At 40.7% G+C, this 20,956-nt stretch overlaps 1 pseudogene; it reads right to left on the minus strand.

Annotated features, from left to right (window-relative positions):
- Positions 1–19,585: 19,585 nt before the first annotated feature.
- On the minus strand, positions 19,586–20,692 carry LOC120991722 (annotated as a pseudogene).
- Between the last annotated feature and the right edge of the window lie 264 nt (positions 20,693–20,956).

Raw genomic sequence — 20,956 nt, forward strand, 5'->3', positions numbered from 1 at the left:
TTAAAAAAATAATGATTATTAATCTTTTTAAGATGTCATTTGAAATGAAGTATTAGAAGGTATTTAACCCCTTAGTGACGCATGACGTACCGGTACGGCATGTTTCCCGAGTCCTTAAGGACCCATGACGTACCCATGACGTACCGGTCATATGTCAATTCAGACCTGCGGTTTGCTGCGCTTTCTGGCGATTATGATCGAGATCCCCCGCCCGCCTCCTCTTGAATAATCATTGGTGTACAGTGGTTACACCAGAGTGTCAGCACATTGCTGACACTCTGGTATAAACGGCTGACATCTGTGCTGTGCTGTGCTGACATCTGTGCTGTGATGTCAGCCGTTTAACCCTTTCCATACCGCGGTCCGTACGGACCGCTGTATGGAAAAGGTTAACAGTAAGAGGGGGCTCCCTCCCTCTCCCATCAGGGGGCTTATGTGCCTTTGCAGCCCCCCGACAGGATGGGGTGACAGAGGGAGAGAGCCCCCCTCCTTTCCCTTCCCCATCTGCTCAGTTGTGGCCACAACTGAGCAGATGGGGAAGGTTCCCATGGCAACAGGATGCCTTCTCAGGCATCCTGCTGTCCATGGTGCTGAACATAGATCTGTTCAGACAAAGTGTAAGTAAAATACAGTACAATACACGATATACTGTACTGTACTGTATTATACAGACATCAGACCCACTGGATCTTCAAGAACCAAGTGGGTCTGGGTCCAAAAAATGTGAAAAAAAATGTGAAAAAAGTTAAGATAACAAAAAAAAACATTTATCACTGAATAAAAAAATAAATAAATACACTACACATATTAGGTATCGCCGCGTCCATAACGACCTGATCTATAAAACGGTCATGTTACTTTCCCCGCACGGTGAACGCCATAAAAAAATAAAAAATATGAAGAAATTTACATTTTGCCCACCTTACTTCCCAAAAAAGGTAATAAAAGTGATAAAAAAGTTGCATGTACGCCAAAATAGTACCAATCAAACCGTCATATCATCCCGCAAAAATCATACCCTACCCAAGATAATCGCCCAAAAACTGAAAAAAACTATGGCTCTTAGACTATGGAAACACTAAAACATGATGTTTTTTGTTTCAAAAATGAAATCATTGTGTAAAACTTACATAAATAAAAAAAAGTATACATATTAGGTATCTCCACATCCGTATCGACTGGCATAACCCCTCAGGTGAACACCATAAAAAAATATAAATAAAAACTGTAAAAAAAGCAATTTTTTGTCATCTTACGTCACAAAAAGTGTAATAGCAAGCGATCAAAAAGTCATATGCACCCCAAAATAGTGCCAATCAAACTGTCATCTCATCCCACAAAAAATGAGACCCTACCTAAGATAATCGCCCAAAAACTGAAAAAACTATAGCTCTATGGAGACACTAAAACATGATTTTTTTTGTTTCAAAAATGAAATCATTGTGTAAAACTTACATAAATAAAAAAATTGTATACATATTAGGTATCGCTGCATCCGTGATAACCTGCTCTATAAAAATACCACATTATCTAACCTGTCAGATGAAAGTTGTAAATAAAAAAATAAAAAACGGTGCCAAAAAAGCTATTTCTTGTTACCTTGCCTCACAAAAAGTGTAATATAGAGCAACCAAAAATCATATGTACCCTAAACTAGTACCAACAAAACTTCCACCCTATCCTGTAGTTTCTAAAATGGGGTCACTTTTTTGGAATTTCTACTCTAGGGGTGCATCAGGGGGGCTTCAAATGGGACCTGGTGTCCAAAAAAACAGTCTAGCAAAATCTGCCTTTCAAAAACCGTATGGCATTCCTATCCTTCTGCGCGCTGCCGTGTGCCCGTACAGTAGTTTACGACCACATATGGGGTGTTTCTGTAAACTACAGAATCAGGGCCATAAATAATGAGTTTTGTTTGGCTGTTAACCCTTGCTTTATAACTGGAAAAAAAAGTAGTAGTTTCTTAGATGGGGTCACTTTTATGGAGTTTCTACACTAGGGGTGCATCAGGGGGGCTTCGAATGGGGCATGGTGTAAAAAAAAACAGTCCAGCAAAATCTGCCTTCTAAAAACTATACGGCGCACCTTTCCCTCTACGCCCTACTGTGTGCCCGTACAGTAGTTTGCGGCCACATATGGGGTGTTTCTGAAAACGACAGAATTGGGTCAATAAATATAGCATTTTGTTTGGCTGTTAACCCTTGCTTTGTTACTGGAAAAAATTGATTAAAATGGAAAATTTGCCAAAAAATTTAAATTCTCAAATTTCATCTCCATTTGCCAATAACTCTTGTGCAACACCTAAAGGGTTAACAAAGTTTGTAAAATCTGTTTTGAATACCTTGAGGGGTGTAGTTTCTAGAATAGAGTCATTTTGGGTGGTTTCTATTAAGTAAGCCTCACAAAGTGACTTCAGACCTGAAGTGGTCCCTAAAAAGTGGGTTTTTGAAAATTTCTAAGCCTTGTAACATCCCCCAAAAATAAAATATCATTCCCAAATTGATCCAAACATGAAGTAGACATATGGGGAATGTAAAGTAATAACTATTTTTGGAGGTATTACTATGTATTATAAAAGTAGAGAAATTGAAACTTGGAAATTTGCAATTTTTTTCCAAATTTTGGGTAAATTTGGTATTTTTTATATATAAAAATGATTTTTTTTTTACTTCATTTTACCAGTGTCATGAAGTACAATATGTGACGAAAAAACAGTCTCAGAATGGCCTGGATAAGTCAAAGCGTTTTAAAGTTATCAGCACTTAAAGTCCTTAAGGGGTTAAAAAAAATTCTAAAAAATAAAAATTAAAAAAATTCTATTTCACTATCAATATATTAATTTAATTTGATAGTGGAATTTGGAAATTACAAAATACCTAAGCCCGCAAGCCCACGTCAAGGGTCTTCATTCTTTTGCGAGTCCTTAAGCTAAACTAACAAAAGGAGTTCTAACTAAACTAAGAAAATTAAAATTTATATAGTAATTTGGAAACCAGAATCAAGTTGAAATCAATGACTTCCACGGATGGCTTCCAACTGCCATGGTAATGTCCCCTCTGGACTGCAGAAAAAGTCGGCATAGACTTCCCGAACAGCTAGTCCAGCCGTTACAGGTTATCCAGTCTGACTCTGATCAAAAATGGCAGAAGATCTCATATTTTGACCAATATCTGCATCAGCGGAGGCATCATATATCCTGGTGAAGTTGTGTAGCAGTACACAAGCCTGTATCACCAGGGTGGCATTGTCTGAATTCATCTGTATGGATGACATGAATACTCTCCACTTAGTGGACAGTATTCCAAAAGCGCACTCCACATACCGACGGGTGCGAGTCAATTGATAGTTGAAGATGCGCTTCCGTTCATCCAGATCGTGTCTAGGGAATGGCAGCATCAGGTGTGGGGACAATGCGAATCCTTCATCTGCCACAATCACAAATGGAGCCGGCGGACCTGCAGATCCGGGTAGTCTTCTTGGCTCTGGCAGGGCAAGCTGATTTTTGGGAAGCCGTTCACCCATTCTGGAAACACTAAAGATGCGGCTGTCAGAAGTGCTCCCGTAGGCCCCGATATCCACAATTACAAACCTGTAATTTCTGTCAGACAAAGCCATCAGCACTACAGAAAAATAATTGAAGTACCGGGACACTGATTGAGGTGGCTTCTTTACACAGATGTGTTTTCCGTCCAGTGCCCCAATACAGTTAGGAAACTGCGCTGATTGGCTTCATATCGCCAAGGGATTTTACCAATCTTCAGCCTTGGGGTGGACATCACCGCTTCTCTGAATTGCTGCCATATGACTTTACACATATGACAGACGATCCTAGAGATTGTTGAGATCCCAAGCAAAAACTCAAAGTGCAGTGATGCAAACGAAATTCCAGTTGCAAGGAATCAGTGAAAAAAATAAAAAATAATAGTTTATATATATTTTTTTTAAAATAAACTTACCAAAACATACATTATTAATTTTTCTTACCTCAACGTGACTATAAGCCTTTGCTCGGCAGAGATGCTGAACTGCATGCTCATGTCCAAGAAGTTCAGGTCGGGATGTAGAGACAACAACAGATTATCAAAGGACTCCATAAACATATGGCAGTAATTATGGAATTTGAATGGGTCCTGATGCCGGTCATTATATATAGTGTGGAATTGTCCCTTCTGATAACGCTGAGCGACAATGGGATGAATCCACTGTCTCCTCCTCCTCCTCTCCGGTTCCTCATCCAGCATCGCTACTTGCTGTCCAAATAACCGAAATAGGAGCCAATCGAAAAGAACTCCATTTATAGAAATTTTTACATGTTTAAATTTTTTTTGCAGATCAGCAAAAAACTGATGACATACGGAAATATTTTCAGGAACAACGGATCCGCAAAAAAGGGACCGCAATTCAGGACATAGAAAATACTGATGTGTTAATGGACCCTTAAAAAGCTATTCTTGCTGCACATCAATCTGAGAAAGGTTATAAGGTAATTTCCAAACAATTTGAAGTCCGTCATTCTATAGTGAGAAAGATTATTCATAAGTGGAAAAAAAATTAGACAGTTGACAGTCTTCAAAAATGTAGTACTCCAGCTCACCTGACTCTTGAACTCCACTCAGGGCATGGAAGGGTTCGACCAGACCTTGTTTTTATTATTTCCACATAATGTAGCAATACAAATTTGGGGAACATGACCCCTTGGACAAATGTTGACGTGCTTCAGAATAAATCCTTAATTGTAATGACAGTCTTCCCAGGAGTGGATGTCCCAGCAAATTCATCTCAAGGTCAGATCTTACAATGTTCAGATAAACTGCAAAAAAAAATTCAGTAGATTGTGCAGGACACTTCTTCCAGAATCTGTGAAGTGCAGGTGATGATGCGTGACTGGATTACACTGAGTATGCCTTGGATGCTTCCATAGAGCCTGTGCAGTGATATGAAGTACAAGAGCACACAATGACAAATGTATGGGTGGGTGAGGCTAGCCATCCACCGTATGATGCCATAAGAGTGTGCAGCAATGCCGAAAACCAGCACAGCCACTAATTTTAGTTGGGTGTACGGGATTGCATGAACTCTGCCTGAACAGACGTCAGTTTGTCCAAGACTATGGTTTTGCCTGTCTTCATTGTGTTTCACATCAGTGTATATTTACCCCCGTGGAAGTCTACTGAACATAGACTACTCCAGAAAATCATCAAGAGAAAAATTCATATAGGATAAAGTAACGCTTAAAAGTGAGTTATGATTATTATTATTATTACTACTACTACCGTATTTAGTATTATGTAGTATGGGGGTTAAAGGGTGAAGGCCAATGGGCTGCTAGGATATTCCCATTAGTAGAATCTACACACCAGAATGAAGTACAAGAGCATGCAATGTTAAATGGATGGGTGGGTGAGGCTAGGCATCCACTGTATGACATGAACGTGCTGTAGTGCCAAAGACCAATACAGCCATTGTTTACAGCTGAGGTAGCACCAAACAAAAAATCAGCAAAACAGGAATCAAGAATAAAAATAACTTAAACAATATATAAACATACAGTGAAAAACAGAAAATGATAAACAGACACTGAGCAGGTCAGGCAGGGAAGGGTCAAATCTACTGCAGCGGTGAGTACATGGGCGAACATCAAGATAAAAGCACACCTTTGCAGGACACTATAGAACTAGAATATATGTCTCAAGCACTTTCCTACAGGAGAATGTACCCAAAATACCCTAAGGTGAGCATGTGCCCTGGCTATTCAAGTGTTGGAGAGAGTGCAAGCCTGCCCTATGAGCAGAGACAAGAAACAATCAGGCCTTAGCTTACCAAGAGTTATCAGCACATCCACCGGGATAGAGAGGAAGGATGCTAGCAGATGCAATCCACCAGAGAAAGAGGAGGGTCAAAGCCACAGCAGCTGTGCCCACCGAGATGAGCGAGACAGCAGTGAGCAGGGGCCACTGCCACATCACTATGGATTTCAATATGTTTATTTCTTTTGTTTTCTACAGTACATGATCTGTTGCAATTACATCTCTATTATTTCCTAAATAATATACACATGCTGCAAAACACATTAGGGTTAAACCAACAAAGATTTTTTTTGCATGTTCCAATAGGATCATAAAATGAAAATACATAATAATTAACAGTAACATATTTCTTTGCACAGTGCAGCAATAAATGTATTCATAGTTCTCATAGAGTGCGTATTTTGTGCCAGCGCTACAGACACTCCTTTAGTCATTACCATGATGATGCATCAAATATAAAGTAAGAAATGTAATTAAAAGTGTAGAATTTAACACTGAAGCATATGTCTGCCTTTGTCACCTACAATTTGTTCCTAATTTCTGCAAATAATGAATCTGTTCACAGTAGGAATCTTGCTATAAAATAACACCAGCCATAGCCTATGTCAACAATTTGAAGGATAGCATCCAAATAAATAAACTTTTCTGAACCATCTAGGATAAAGGTATAAAGAAGTCAAACAATACTTTATAGGATAAACCTCGGCTATAACAAGCCTTTACAAGAAAAGCGATAAGCACAGTTTAACCCTTTTATTATCATGAATGTAGCACAAAGTTAGCTGATAGTGACCCTCCAATTCCCAATAGAAAATTTTAAATAAATGCATGATGCGTAGTTAGAAAATCTGATGTCCTCTGTTTTAAAATGTATATTGCAGTTCTTCCGATTATCAGGCCACTATTAATTTCTGTAAATGAGCAGGTGATAGTGCACATAGGATAATTTAAGATGCTGGTGGTCATTTTACAAAAATGAAGAGGGGACTGGAAATCAAAGGAACCGTTCTTAGAAAAAATCCAGAGAAAAAAAAAGCAGACTGGTTTAAGAGCTCCATTTATACAAGCAGGCAAATACCGCAAGTTCGTGAGCGTTCGCGTGTTTGATTTCAAGTGTGTTTGTATTAATTGTGTGACTTTAGATTCAGGGACTTTAGGAGGGGACTACAGTAAGTTATATACTTATCACTGCACTATATTGTATATTTCTCTTTCTTGCTTAATCCCCATTTAGTATGTGTTCCATTATTGACAGCGCAGTCCAGTGCACATCGTGTCTAATGTATGCAGTCCTGGAACAGCCGATTGAGGGTGCATATGTTTGTTCAAAATGTATGAGGGAGTATATGTGAGAGCTAAATTATTTGCGAGCATTACTTTTGCTGTCAGGTTTATTGCAAAGCAGCTGAGAGTATACTGTGTTTAATTTTTTTTTTTTTCTTCTTCTTCCTTGTCCAGGGTCTTGCAAAGGTGAGTAATTAGGGTGTGGTTGTCTAATTAGGAGAAGTTAAATATCCAGACTTAAGGGCAGCTCAGTCTTTTGAATCCAGAGAAAAAAAAGAAGACTGGTTTAAGAGCTCCATTTATCCAAGCAGGCAAATAACGCGAGTTCATGAGCGTTCGCGTGTTTGATTTCAAATGTGTTTGTATTAAGTGTGTTACTTTAGATTATGTGAGGGAGTATCTGAGAGCTAAATTTTTTGTGTGCATTGCTTTTGCTGCCAGGTTTACTGCAAAGCAGCTGACAGTATACTGCAGTTAGGGCTCTTTCACACCTGCGTTATTGTCTTCCGGCATAGAGTTCCGTCGTCGGGGCTCTATGCCGGAAGAATCCTGATCAGGATTATCCTAATGCATTCTGAATGGAGAGTAATCCGTTCAGGATGCATCAGGATGTCTTCAGTTCCGGTACGGAACGTTTGTTGGCCGGAGAAAATACCGCAGCATGCTGCGCTTTTTGCTCCGGCCAAAAATCCGGAACACTTGCCGCAAGGCCGGATCCGGAATTAATGCCCATTGGAAGGCATTGATCCGGATCCGGCCTTAAGCTAAACGTCGTTTCGGCGCATTGCCGGAGCCGACATTTAGCTTTTTCAGAGTGGTTACCATGGCTGCCGGGACGCTAAAGTCCTGACAGCCATGGTAAGTGTAGCGGGGAGCGGGGGAGCAGTGTACTTACCGTCCGTGCGGCTCCCCGTGCGCTCCAGAGTGACGTCAGGGCGCCCCAAGCGCATGGATCACGTCATCCGTGCGCATGGGGCGCTCTGACGTCATTCTGGAGCGCCACGGGAGCCGCACGGACTGTAAGTATACTGCTCCCCCGCTCCCCGCTCCTACTATGGCAACCAGGACTTTAATAGCGTCCTGGGTGCCATAGTAACACTGAAAGCATTTGGAAGACGGTTCCGTCTTCAAATGCTTTCAGTACACTTGCGTTTTTCCGGATCCGGCAGGCACCTCCGGCAACGGAAGTGCATGCCGGATCCCAACAACGCAAGTGTGAAAGAGGCCTAAATTATTATTATTATTTTTTTTAATTTTCTCCCTTCTCCAGGGTCTTTCAAAGGTGAGTAATTTGGGTGTGGCTATCTAATTAGGAGAAGTTAAATATCCAGCCTTGAGGGCAGCTCATTCTTTTGAATCCAGAGGAAAAAAACAGACTGGTTTAAGAGCTCCATTTATACAAGCAGGCAAATAACGCGAGTTCGTGAGCGATCACGTGTTTGATTTGAAGTGTGTTTGTATTAAGTGTTTGACTTTAGATTCAGGGACTTTAGGAGGGGACTACAGTAAGTTATATACTTATCACTGCACTATATTGTATATTTCTCTTTCTTGCTTAATCCCCATTTAGTATGTGTTCCATTATTGACAGCGCAGTCCAGTGCACATCGTGTCTAATGTATGCAGTCCTGGAACAGCCGATTGAGGGTGCATATGTTTGTTCAAAATGTATGCAAATTTCCCGTTTGGAATTGCACATCGAGTATCTAAACGGGCGAGTTTCAACACCGAGATGCATTGATAATTTGGAAAAGAGTTTGCTGCTCACTGAGCAAGCACTCTTTGGGTTAGATGGGGGAAGGGTGGTAGCGAGGAGTGAGGTAGCTAGCTGGGTAACAGAAAGCGGGTTATAGGGAAGAGTGCCAGGTAGGCTAACCCTGATCTGACACAGGCTCTATCGTAGGAATGGGCTGCACCTCAATGGGGAAGGTGCAGCTATGTTGGGGGAGAAGATGGCTAGAAGGTTGGAGGAGTGTTTAAACTAGGGACTTGGGAGAGGGTAATTACATTATTGGAGGGGAAGATAGTGCAGATAGAGATTTGGGGCAAGTTAATGGGACTGGGGGAGGAATGGATGGAGGGACTAGAACAGTTCAGAAGGAAAGGTGTAGGGTAAAAAATATACATAAACCTCTTTAATGTATGTATACATAGGAAGGAACAAGGGGCCATCATTGATGGTCGGTTCGTGTCATAGAGGTTCCTGGCCTCGATGAGGTAAGACCAGTTTTTTTTTCCTGAAGTGTCATTAATTGCTTTTCAGTCTGACACTTCAGCTGTTTAGTATGGCTGTAAAGCCTTTCTGGGACGGCTCTTACTGGAAGTAGCCAAAGTGCTGGGTGAGTGGTTACTCTCCACGTTCCAGGCCGGGACTTGGGAGGCTTATAAAAAGCAGTCAGCTTTATCAGGTGGTGTGGATTTTCCTCCATCTGACAGAAAAGCTGTGAAGTACTCTGTGCTTAGGACTACAAACAGGCGTGCAGGCCGCCTGGAAGCCTGCCAGTGAACTTGTATGTGGCTGCGCATATAGGCGGGTGTGAACTGACACCAAGGATTCCAGGTGACCATTTTTATGTTTTGCTGTGTGTGAACAAGCACCAAGACTGATGGTTTTGCTGAGTGGGAATAAAACACTGAAGAAGATTTACAACCTGGTTCCTTGCCTCTATACTGCATCCGCTAACCTGTCTACCAGAGTATATCCCCACAATACTAATGCCAGAAGCCTGACTAATAAAACTGGGTAACTGGAATTAGCGATGTGTGAGGAGGACTATGACATAGTGGGAATAACTTAGACATGGCTGGATGATAGCTATGACTGGGCGGTTAATGTACAGGGTTACAGTCTGTTTAGATAGGCTTGCCAAAACCAGAGAGGGAGAGGGATCTACCTTTATGTAAACACCTGTCTAAAGCCCACAGTCCGAGAAGATGTAAGTGAGGGACATGAACATGGGTGGGTAGAAATGTGGGTAGAAATATATGGAGGCAAAAACTATAATAAATTATTAATATGAGTTTATTATAAACCACCTAATATACCAGAGTCCACAGAAAATCTACTACTAAACGAAATACACAAGGCGGCAAATCATAATGACGTCATTATTATGTGGGACTTCAACTACCCAGATATAGACTATGAAACAGAAACCTGTACATCTCATAAAGGAAACATTTTCTTGGCAATAACCAAAGACAATTACTTTTCCCAACTGGTTCAGGGCCCGACTAGAGGGACGGCCATACTAGACTTAGTATTAACTAGTTTTGATTCTATATTTAGAATATAGTGCTATATATTCGTATTCGCGAATAGCGTTGATCGCAAATATTCTAATCGCAAATTTATTGCGAATTTATCGCAAATATCGGCACTTAGCAACATCTCTAGCAACCAATAGGAAAGCTGCCTACCCCTTAGTGTTGATCGCAAATATTCTAATTGCTAATTTTTATTGCGAATATATTTTTTTGCCGATTTTCGCAATCAAGTAAATAATGACTAGAAATCACGAATTCTCAAATTTGCTAATTTATGGCAAAATATCGAGAATTTGAATATTGCCTATGCCGCTTATAACTAGTATTAACCAATAGACCTGACAGAACAACAAATATGCAGGTTGGAGGACACCTGGGAAATAGTGACCACAAAGTAATAACTTTATAATTATCATTCAAAAAAGTGTTTCTTCAGGGAGGAACAAAAATACAAAACTTCAAAAAAGCTAAGTTTAGCCAACTAAGAGAGGCCATAGGCCTAACTAACTGGGACATAATCCTCAAAAATAAAAATAAAGCCACAAAATCTAATTGTGAGAGATACATACCTTATGGGAATAAAAGGTTAAGGAACAAGAAAAATGTAGATAAATATAACTGTAAAGAAGGCAATAAATGACAAAAAGGAAGCATTTAAATCACTAAAACAGGAGGGTAGCGAGGAAGCATTGAAAAACTATAAGGAAAAAATAGAATATGTAAAAAACAAATAAAAGAGGCCAAACTAGAGACCGAGAGATTAACACTAAAAAACCCTAAAATGTTCTTCAATTATATAAATGGTAAAAAGTATCTGAAGGTGTCGGCCCTTTACAGGGTGATGAGGGGGGAGTTGCAGAGAGAGATGAGGAGAAGGCAAAGCTATTCATTTTTTTTTCTCCACTGCATTCACTGAACAAAAAAACTGTCAGATGAAATGCAGAATGTAAAAGTAAATTCCCCATTAAAAGTGCCCTGTCTGACCAGGAAGAAGTACAGCGGCGTCTTAAAAAGATTAAAATAGACAAATCGCCAGGATCGGATGGCATACACCCAGGTATCCTAAGAGAATTAAGTAATGTGATAGCCAGACCCTTATTTCTGATATTTAAGGACTTTATACTGACAGGGAGTGTTCCACAGGATTGGCACATAGCAAATGTGGTGCCAATATTTAAAAAGGGTCCAAAAACAGAGCCCGGAAACTATAGACTGGAAATTTTTTAATCTGTTGTGGGTAAACTGTTTGAAGGTTTTCTAAGGGTACTTTCACACTAGCATTTTTCTTTTCCGGCACTGAGTTCCGTCAAAAGGGCTCAATGCCGGAAAAGAACTGATCAGATTTATCCCCATGCATTCTGAATAGGGAGTAATCCGTTCAGGATGCATCAGGATGTCTTCAGTTCATTTTGACTGATCAGGCAAAAGATAAAACCGCAGCATGCTACAGTTTTATCTCCGGCGAAAGAAACTGAAGACTTGCCTGAATGCCGGAACCGGCATTTTTTTCCATAGGAATGTATTAGTGCCGGATCCGGCGTTCAAAATACCGGAATGCAGGATCCGCCCTTCCGGTCTGCGCATGCGCAGAGCGAAAAAAAGGTGAAAAAAAAATAAATGCCAGATCCGTTTTGTCAGATGATACCGCATTTTTCTGACTGATCAGGCATTTCTCATCAGGATCCTGATCAGTCTTACTAATTCCATCAGTTGGCATACGTTTTGCTGGATCCAGCAGGCAGTTCCGGCAACGGAACTGCTTGCCGGATCACTCTGCCGCTAGTGTGAAAGTAGCCTAAGTGATGCTATCTTGGAGCACCTCAATGAAAATAAGCAAATAACGCCATATCAGCATGGTTTCATGAGAAATCGGTCATGTCAAACTAATTTAATCAGTTTCTGTAAGGAGGTAAGTTCTTGACTTGACAGCGGCGAATCAATGGATGTCGTATATTTGGACTTCTCCAAAGCATTTGACACTGTACCGCATAAAAGGTTAGTATATAAAATGAGAATGCTCGGACTGGGAGAAAACGTCTGTATGTGGGGAAGTAACTGGCTCGGTGATAGAAAACAGAGGGTGGTTATTAACGGTACACACTCAGATTGGTTCACTGTCACTAGTGGAGTACCACAGGGGTCAGTACTGCGCCCTATTCTCTTCAATATATGTTTATTAATGATCTTGTAGAAGACTTGCACAGTAAAATATCAATTTTTGCTAATGACACTAAACTGTGTAAAGTAATTGACACGGAAAAGGATAGTATACTACTATAGATGGATCCGGATAGATTGTAGGCTTGGGCAGATAAGTGGCAGATGAGGTTTAACACTGACAAATGTAAGGTTATGCACATGGCTAGGAATAATAATACAAGTCACCCATACATACCAAATTGTAAATTACTGGGTAACACTGACATGGAAAAGGACCTAGTAATTTTAGTGAACAGCAAACTAAGCTGTAAAAACCAGTGTCAGGCAGCTGCTGCCAAGGCCAATAAGATAATGGGTTGCATCAGAAGGGACATAGATGCCCGTGATGAGAACATAATCCTACCACTTTACAAATCACTGGTCAGACCACACATGGAGTACTGTGTACAGTTCTGGGCTTCTGTGAACAAGGCAGACATATAGCTGGAGAGGGTTCAAAAGAGGGCAACTAAAGTAATTACAGGAATGATGGAATTACAGTATCCTGAAAGATTATCAAAATTAGGGTTATTCATTTTAGAGACAAGTGGACATCCTTTGCGCCTCGAGGAAAGAAGGTTTGTACACATACATAGAAGAGGATTCTTTATGGTAAGAGCAGTGAGACTATGGAACTCTCTGCCTGAGGAGGTGGTGATGGTAAGTTCACTAAAAGTGTTCAAGCTGGGCCTGGATGAATTTCTGGAGTGTAATAATCTACAGGCTATAGCTACTAGAGATGGGTCGTTGATCCAGGGAGTTATTCTGATTGCCTGAATGGAGCCGGGAAGGAATTTTTTTCCCCTAAAGTGGGGGAAATTGGCTTCTACCTCACAGTTTTTTTTGCCTTCCTCTGGATCAATTTGCAGGATAACAGGCCGAAGTAGATGGATAAATGTCTTTTTTAGGCCTTATATACTATCTTACTATGTATGCTACTATCTAATATTTTAGCTGTGCATTTACTATGAAAGTTTTCATATGAACCAGAGTGCAGCTTGAAGCTATGTTTCTAAAACATTAAGATACTGTAAATGCCATGTCATCCTACATATTTTATATACATGAGATATCCTTGCCAAAATACATATTCTTGTTCTTTTAATGTTTTAATTCTTTATTGAATATAAAAAATAAACATACAAGCGTTTAAGAACAATAAGGTTCACAGGTACCGAATAATAAGCTGAAAAATAAGCTGAAAGACAGGTTTAAGTCATTGATTGGCAGATGTCGGGTTTATGATCCCCAAAGGGGTAGTCCCAAAACAACCTGATAAATGTCTTAATATTTCCGAAAGGAAAGCTTGTCATCGACTTTTATAATTGCTGATAGTTTGGTTCTCCCAGGCAGAGATCTCTTCAAATCTATAGATTTCATCAACTTTCCCCACCCACTGAGTTATAGATGGAAGGTCAGCGGAGAGCCAATAACGCGGGTTTAGGAGGCAGGCTGCACTGAGGAGAAATTTGAAAAGAGGTGAGGGAGCTTGAGCACAGTTGGTAGGCGAGATTCCAAGCAAGGCCAATTGAGGCAAAATTGGAACAGACATATTGCAAATATTATTGCATGCGCTAAAAATCTCAGATCACCAAGTCTTGATCAGTGGACAGGTCCACCAGATATTGAAAAAGGTGTTTTAGGCACCTCCAACAGGTATCCGACCCAATAGCACTATATATACAAGTAATATCAGGTGTTTTATACCATCAAGTGAGAATTTTATAACCATTCTCCTGTGTTTGGACACATCTGGAGGTCTTATGAAGCGTTGAAAAAAGCAGTGATGTTTCTGATGGGGTAAAGGAAACTCCCAAATCTCTCTCCCAGGGTCCTATGAAATCTGGTTTTGGCATGAGCACTGGGGTACATAACCTCCTGTAAATCCGAGAGATCAGTTTCGTGGGTGGCCCTTGGTCTGTGAGTAATCCCTCAAACCAATCCAATGGACGCATCAAAGCTTGTTTAGGAACATGTTTGGAGATAAAAGAGCAAAGGAATGAAATCAAAGGGGGGTAGAACCTGCTATCGGGTAAAAGTTAGGATATGTCTTCTCCCTCCAGGACCCCACCCTCCTCGCTGAATAGACCTAATACTGATAATGTAGAGTTAAAGATGGAGCTGGGTAGGCTCTCAAGCAAAGCTAATGGTGCTAAGGCTAAAATGTCTCGTATTCGAATCAGAGGTAAGGTTAGGGGGATGGCACAGTGGGACATCTGAAACCATTCCCATGCCAAGAGTGTGGCTTTAACCATTGGGTTGAGGAATGTCATCCACTCCCACTAGAAGGCATGTAAAGGGAGATCTGAAATTTGTCTGCTACATAGACACCCAAGTTCTGCATGGAGGCCAAGCAAATCAGTCCACGACTCTCAACAACATAATGGCTTTTCCATAAAGTTCCAGATCAGGTAATCCAATCCCTCCATAGGGCTTGGGTTTATTAAGAGTGGAATATGCTATATATGCCCTCTTTCCAGCCTATCTAAATGCCCGGATTCACTGTTTCAATGTAGAGTATGAGTAAGACTTGTTGCAGATATGTCAGTCTAGGCAGTATGAGGGATGTGACAATATTCTTCCTGCCAAACCAGGATAGCATAGGGATTTGTAATGTGGAGAGCTGATCCGTTATTGATTTCAAGAGAGGGATATCATTTAGATGGAAAAGTGAGGAGGGATGAAGCCCTAGTTTGACTCCCAAGTAATTAATATAGGGAGTATACCAATTAAAAGGAGAATTAACTATCAGATCGTGCTTGACTGGGCAGGGAAGATCCATGCTTAATATGTGAGATTTTTTTCATATTGATGGTCAGCCAATTCACTCTCACGTAAGTTATAGAGATAGTGGTAATAGCTCTGAAACTGTGATGCTATAACCGAGGTGGTAAAAACCTCTAACCTCCAAGGGACCCTGATCTTATGGATAAAGCTATGCAATCTCCTCTATTTGATGCACTGCATCATAAATTTAGATTCCTTGTCTCCATGTGCATAATATTTAAATTGAGAATGAAGATAGAACTTAACTGAAGCAGTGTTTAAGAGGTTCTTCAGTGTTGCTCGTAGATCAGTAAGTTCAGCAAGATGGGTGTCAAGCAGGGATTGCTTATGGAGGCTTTCCAGGCGCTGGATCTGAGAGAGAAGTGCAACAATTTGGTTTCTCCTATCTTTCTTAAGTCGAGCCCCCATACAGATAAACTGGCCTCTCATGTAGGCCTTATGAGTATCCCACAAAATGGGGGGTGGGAGAATTGTTGAGAGAAAAAAAATCGGCAAGAAGTGTGCAAGAAGATTCCTGGGGAAGGTGAGCAGTTTTTTTAGGTGCCACCTAAATGAACGGGGTGCCAGGGAGGGTGCTGAGAGGGTTAGGAACACAGGAGAATGGTCAGACAAGTGCACAGTGTCGAGTACATAGCTGTAGGTGTTCTTTCGAAAGAAACTGAAAATCGAGCCTCTCGTACCATCAAAAGAAGGTGTAGTCATGGGTGGAGAGATTAAAAAGTATCCATGCTTCAAATAGAGACAGGTGTAATTTTTTCTTTAGATGCCTGAGTGCTTTAGCAGAAATCACTGATTTCTTAGAAGTCGAGTCTAAAGTAGATTCCAAAGTCACATTGAGATCACCCCCAAGTACCACCACATCTTCCTTAAGTGGTTCTAATAAGGAGAGTACATTGTCAAGCCAGGTAATCTGATTTAAATTAGGAGCGTTAATATTAACAAAAGTGTATAGCTGATTAGAGATGGTTCCTTTGAGCAAAATATATCTACCCTCCATGTCCTGAACATGGGAGGTATATGTAAATGGGAGATCTTTCTGAATTCTGATGCTCACACCTCTGGAAGCCGTGGACCCAGTACTGCAGTGGTACCACTGTGAGAATAGGGAATGAGAAAGGTTTGAGTATCTATTAAACTTGAAATGTGTCTCTTGAAGCATCAGAACAGAGAATTTTTCACCCTTCAAGAAGGAAAAGATCTGAATACTCTTGAGGGAGAAAGAAAACCCTTAACATTAAACGATGCAACACATATGTCAGCCATCATTTAAAGGATAAGGCAAGGGGGGGTATGTAAATCCAATAAGTAACATATCTTGATAAGTAGGCAATAAATGGGGATACTTAGCCTTCCGAGGTGGAGCAGCGGAATACAATGGTGGACCTGTCTTTTCATAGTCAAGAATCAAAGGGACATGGCAGTACCTGTATGAGTAGGGAAGAAGGTGAACAAAAAAAAATAAACTAAACATAGCAGATAATCATTGAGGTAATAGAGCGCTTAAGATCAAACAAAATAGCGAGGGTACGGTAGATACCATTAGGTAGCACCCTCGAGTGAGCAATGGACTATAGACTATATCATGGCTCTAATAGCCCATCCTCCTCCATCTTCAAGGACACTATGGAAAGACTGAGACTTCCCTCCAGTTAAGGAGTTCCTCTAGTTCCTCTATTGCTGACCCAGAGGAAAGCAGAAACACCCATGAGATAAAGGATTTCACATCTAACAATCAGAATAAGTCCATGGATCAACCACCCATCTATAGAAATCTAATAACTGTAACTTGTAATATTATTATAAGGCTGCAATGCATCTAAACTCCAAATGTACTCTTTTAGTGAGTTCATCTTCACCGCCTCCTCTCGTAGAGAGTTCCATAGTCTCACTGCTCTTACATTAAAGAATCCCCTTCTGTGGTGGTGTAGAAACCTCCTTTCCTGTAGGTGTAGAGAATGCCCCCTGGATATAACTATATCATGATTAATATCTCTATATTGAATGTTAATCTATCTTCAGTATAAAACTGACTTTATAACAATAATTTGTTAAACAGAGTACTGTAGTCTACCATGCCATTTATTACTTTAGTTGAGCACTTTTGAACCCACTCAAACTATACTTCAAAATGTGTTTCTTAAACAATGGTTCTCCAAACTGGACAATATCTTATAAAAACGAAAGAATAGCAGCACTCCAGTAAAAAAAATAAAAAAATAAATGCATTAATTTACTCATATACTGCAACATTTCAATACCATATGGAGTTTTTTCAAGTAATGTATACATCAAATAACCAGTTTTTTAATGGTTTTAATTGATTCATTATATTCATATATAAATATGAATTCATAAGTGCAACCACATCAATAAAATATATCCAGTGGAACTTTCCATTAAATATTCAACATGTGTATGCATACTTTAAAAACAAAATCAGAAATCTCAGATGTGAGGTAGATTAAAGGTTATGTCCCACTTCAGCAAACGATATTTTGCATGTAGAAAAAGTTAATACAAGGCACTTACTAATGTATTGTTATTGTCCATATTGCCTGGTTATTTGCTGTCTTGATAAAAAAAATTCCATCACGTAATAAACTGCCCGTTTCCAGGGGTTACGTCCACCGTTGCAGCGCAGATAAGCACACATGCTTCTGTCCACCTCTTATGTACACTCCTTTGGTCCCGGCCACTAAAGAGGCCGGTGTCTTTTCCTATAGTGTATAAGCACGGCCACTGCTTCTGGATTGCAGGGTGGTCATAACCTCTGGAAATACTGTAAGAAGTGTATAATGATGGAAAAATGAATCAAGTCAGCAAAGGAAGCAATATGAACAATCACAAAACATTAGTACGTGCCTTGTATTAACTTTATCTACATGATAAATGCCATTTGCTGAAGTGAGACAACCCCTTTAAAACTCCATTTAATTGATAAATAGTTGTCAAGTGTATACAGTATATGTATCTAATTTATAAAAAGTATTACACTCCCCAAATGAAAAGAATTTTGCTAATGCCACATGATTGGGATGGTATAAAGCCACACTCAGCGTTCAGCAAAGTTTACTGTGTATAATCAGAATTTGTGATAATTATTTGAGCTTTGTGGTATAAGTAAAATATCCGGAACAATGGGGGACATTTATCAAACCAGATATAGATGGTGAATTATGTTAAAAACAGCTATTTCCTGGCTGCAGAGAGCCTTTATAGTGGTGTAGAACACTGTGCCTTGCAGGAACACGCATAGTGAGTCTGCTATGGTAGTGAAATAATACTATGAGTCAGAATGACATGCAGATGACAGGCGTTGCTCTTAGAATTATTGCACACTTCACTTATTTGGGCAGTCATGAGGCCAAAACTGACCAAATAACTCAAGTATGAACTCAGCCTTACAGATCGATGTTAGCGCCAAGAAGATGCGCACTCCTTTTACACCATCGTCAGCTGATTCCACATAGATGTCTACAGAACCTGTTCTATTAAACACTTATACAAGTAGAGCCCCCCGACAGAGTGGAGAGGGTGTCAGCACAGATTATTTTTCCCACAGATTATTTTTCCCTTCCTTTGATCCGTCAGATTAATAACCCACAAAAAACGGATCCTGTCTGTGGTGCATCCGCCTTCACTGAGTGGATCCAAAACAGAGATGACACGTGAACGGAATATTTGCATGTCTTCTGTGTTTTGTACCCACTCCTGCTTTTTGGCTACCAAATCACAAGTCAATAATTATTATTTTTTTTGAACAGGGAAGAAAAAATAACACATTTGTTTATCAAACAGGACATTAACACACATAAAATACAACACAGAAGGGGCAAAACCACAAGATTTAAAAGAGAAACTGGGAAAAAAAAAATGCTTCATCAACAAGAATGGATTGAAGACCAGTGTCAGGGTGACCACGATGGGAATGCATATTGATCATGAAATGTCTGGGGTTATGGCTGATAACTGGAGGACAGTCCAGCAAACACGCCGACTCCAGCTCATTCCTACAGTGCAGGCTACACAATCACAGCTGGTAACTGGTCAGTACAGGCAACACCCGAAATTCTTTATAAATAAGCCTTAGTATGTGCAGGTCTCACAGCCTCTGTAACAGAACGGTAAGAAGTGGTATAAGATGTAGTAAGCACTGCAGGGATCATGTCTCAAAACATGTAAGACTTCTGGGGGGTCCCGAACATTGTGGACAAGGTCCGAGATGTGAGTCGTCCATGTGTTCAATAGTGGATGTCATTGATGGCCAGCTCCGTGATGAATACCAGCACTCAGATTAGGTAGTCCTTACTGAGGAACTTCACTTTTCCTTCACAATGTGCTGATGCCACAGATGTTGTCACCTTGACAAGCTGGGTTGTTGATAAGTGGATTCTAAAGTGTCTGAAGAACTGCAAGTAAAGACATTTTCTCCAACATGAACTCGTCCTTTGATTTATGAATATCATTCCATAAAGTCTTGAAGTCCTATGCGTGGATGGCATAAGAAATGTCCATGCAAGGTTCGACGGGCACAGAGAAAACAACCTCTGTGGCTGACACTGATAGAGACACGTAATACCCGGTCCACATCGCTGCTAGCCATGTAAGGTCCTGAGAATTGATCACCAGCTTACCGAAACAGTCAAAGTTTATTTGGAACCATGTCCCTACGATAGCTGTGAGCGCCTTGGAACCATTATATAGGAAGAGCAGGAGGCAAGTAAAGACATTTACTTGCCTCCTGCTCTTCCTATATAATGGTTCCAAGGAGCTCACAGCTATCGTAGGGACATGGTTCCAAAGAAACTTTGACTGTTTCGGTAAGCTTCCAATAGATCGTCCTCTGTGTACGGCTCGTAGAACCAACCTGTCCACACAATCCGGTCCTCTGTGCTTGCCTTGGTGAGTGGAGGCTTTGATTAAATCTGTATGAGCACAGCCAGTGGATCTCTGTCCTTTCCTTTGAGTCCAGGTAAACAGGAAAATGTGGCTTTTATATTCAGCTGTGAGTCCACTTCAATGGCAACACCCTTCTGCTTCTCAGCAGCTATGTGGGCGGACAGGTGCTTGGAATACTCATTTAGTCTGGTGTATGAGAAACTATACATCGGTGTCACGCTGTACAGAGTCCATTGCTTTTGAAGGAGCAACGCAGCCTGTGTCGGATCAAGAGTTTCCTCCAAGGGGGTAGACTGTGGGATTTTTCTTTTAGAAAAGCTTTGCAATGCGGACCATCGACCTGCAGAGGCCAAGCTTCCAGGAGGATACCTCAGGCTGTGAAAATGACTGCTCCTTCGTGCCGATGACCTATTTCTGGGGGTTAACACCCTATCGGTTGGTGTTTGCATATCCTTGTGATAAATTATGTTTCCGTTCACTGACTATAAACAGAGATATTGACAGACAAATGTGTCAAACTCTGCTGCCTTCATTCTAGGCGCCACATCTCCAGTTTCCCGGACCAGCCAGATTTACCAGCATCTGTTCCAGGACATAAAGCAGTGGAATGACATCCGTTCATCCCGAAGGCCTGGCGATTGACAAATAACATGGCCTCCTCAAAGGGCCTGAGCAAATGGCAGGTGTCACGCATGAGCTGCCACTGGCTGACA

This window comes from Bufo bufo, chromosome 2, assembly GCF_905171765.1.
Source record: "Bufo bufo chromosome 2, aBufBuf1.1, whole genome shotgun sequence".
Taxonomy (NCBI): domain Eukaryota; kingdom Metazoa; phylum Chordata; class Amphibia; order Anura; family Bufonidae; genus Bufo; species Bufo bufo.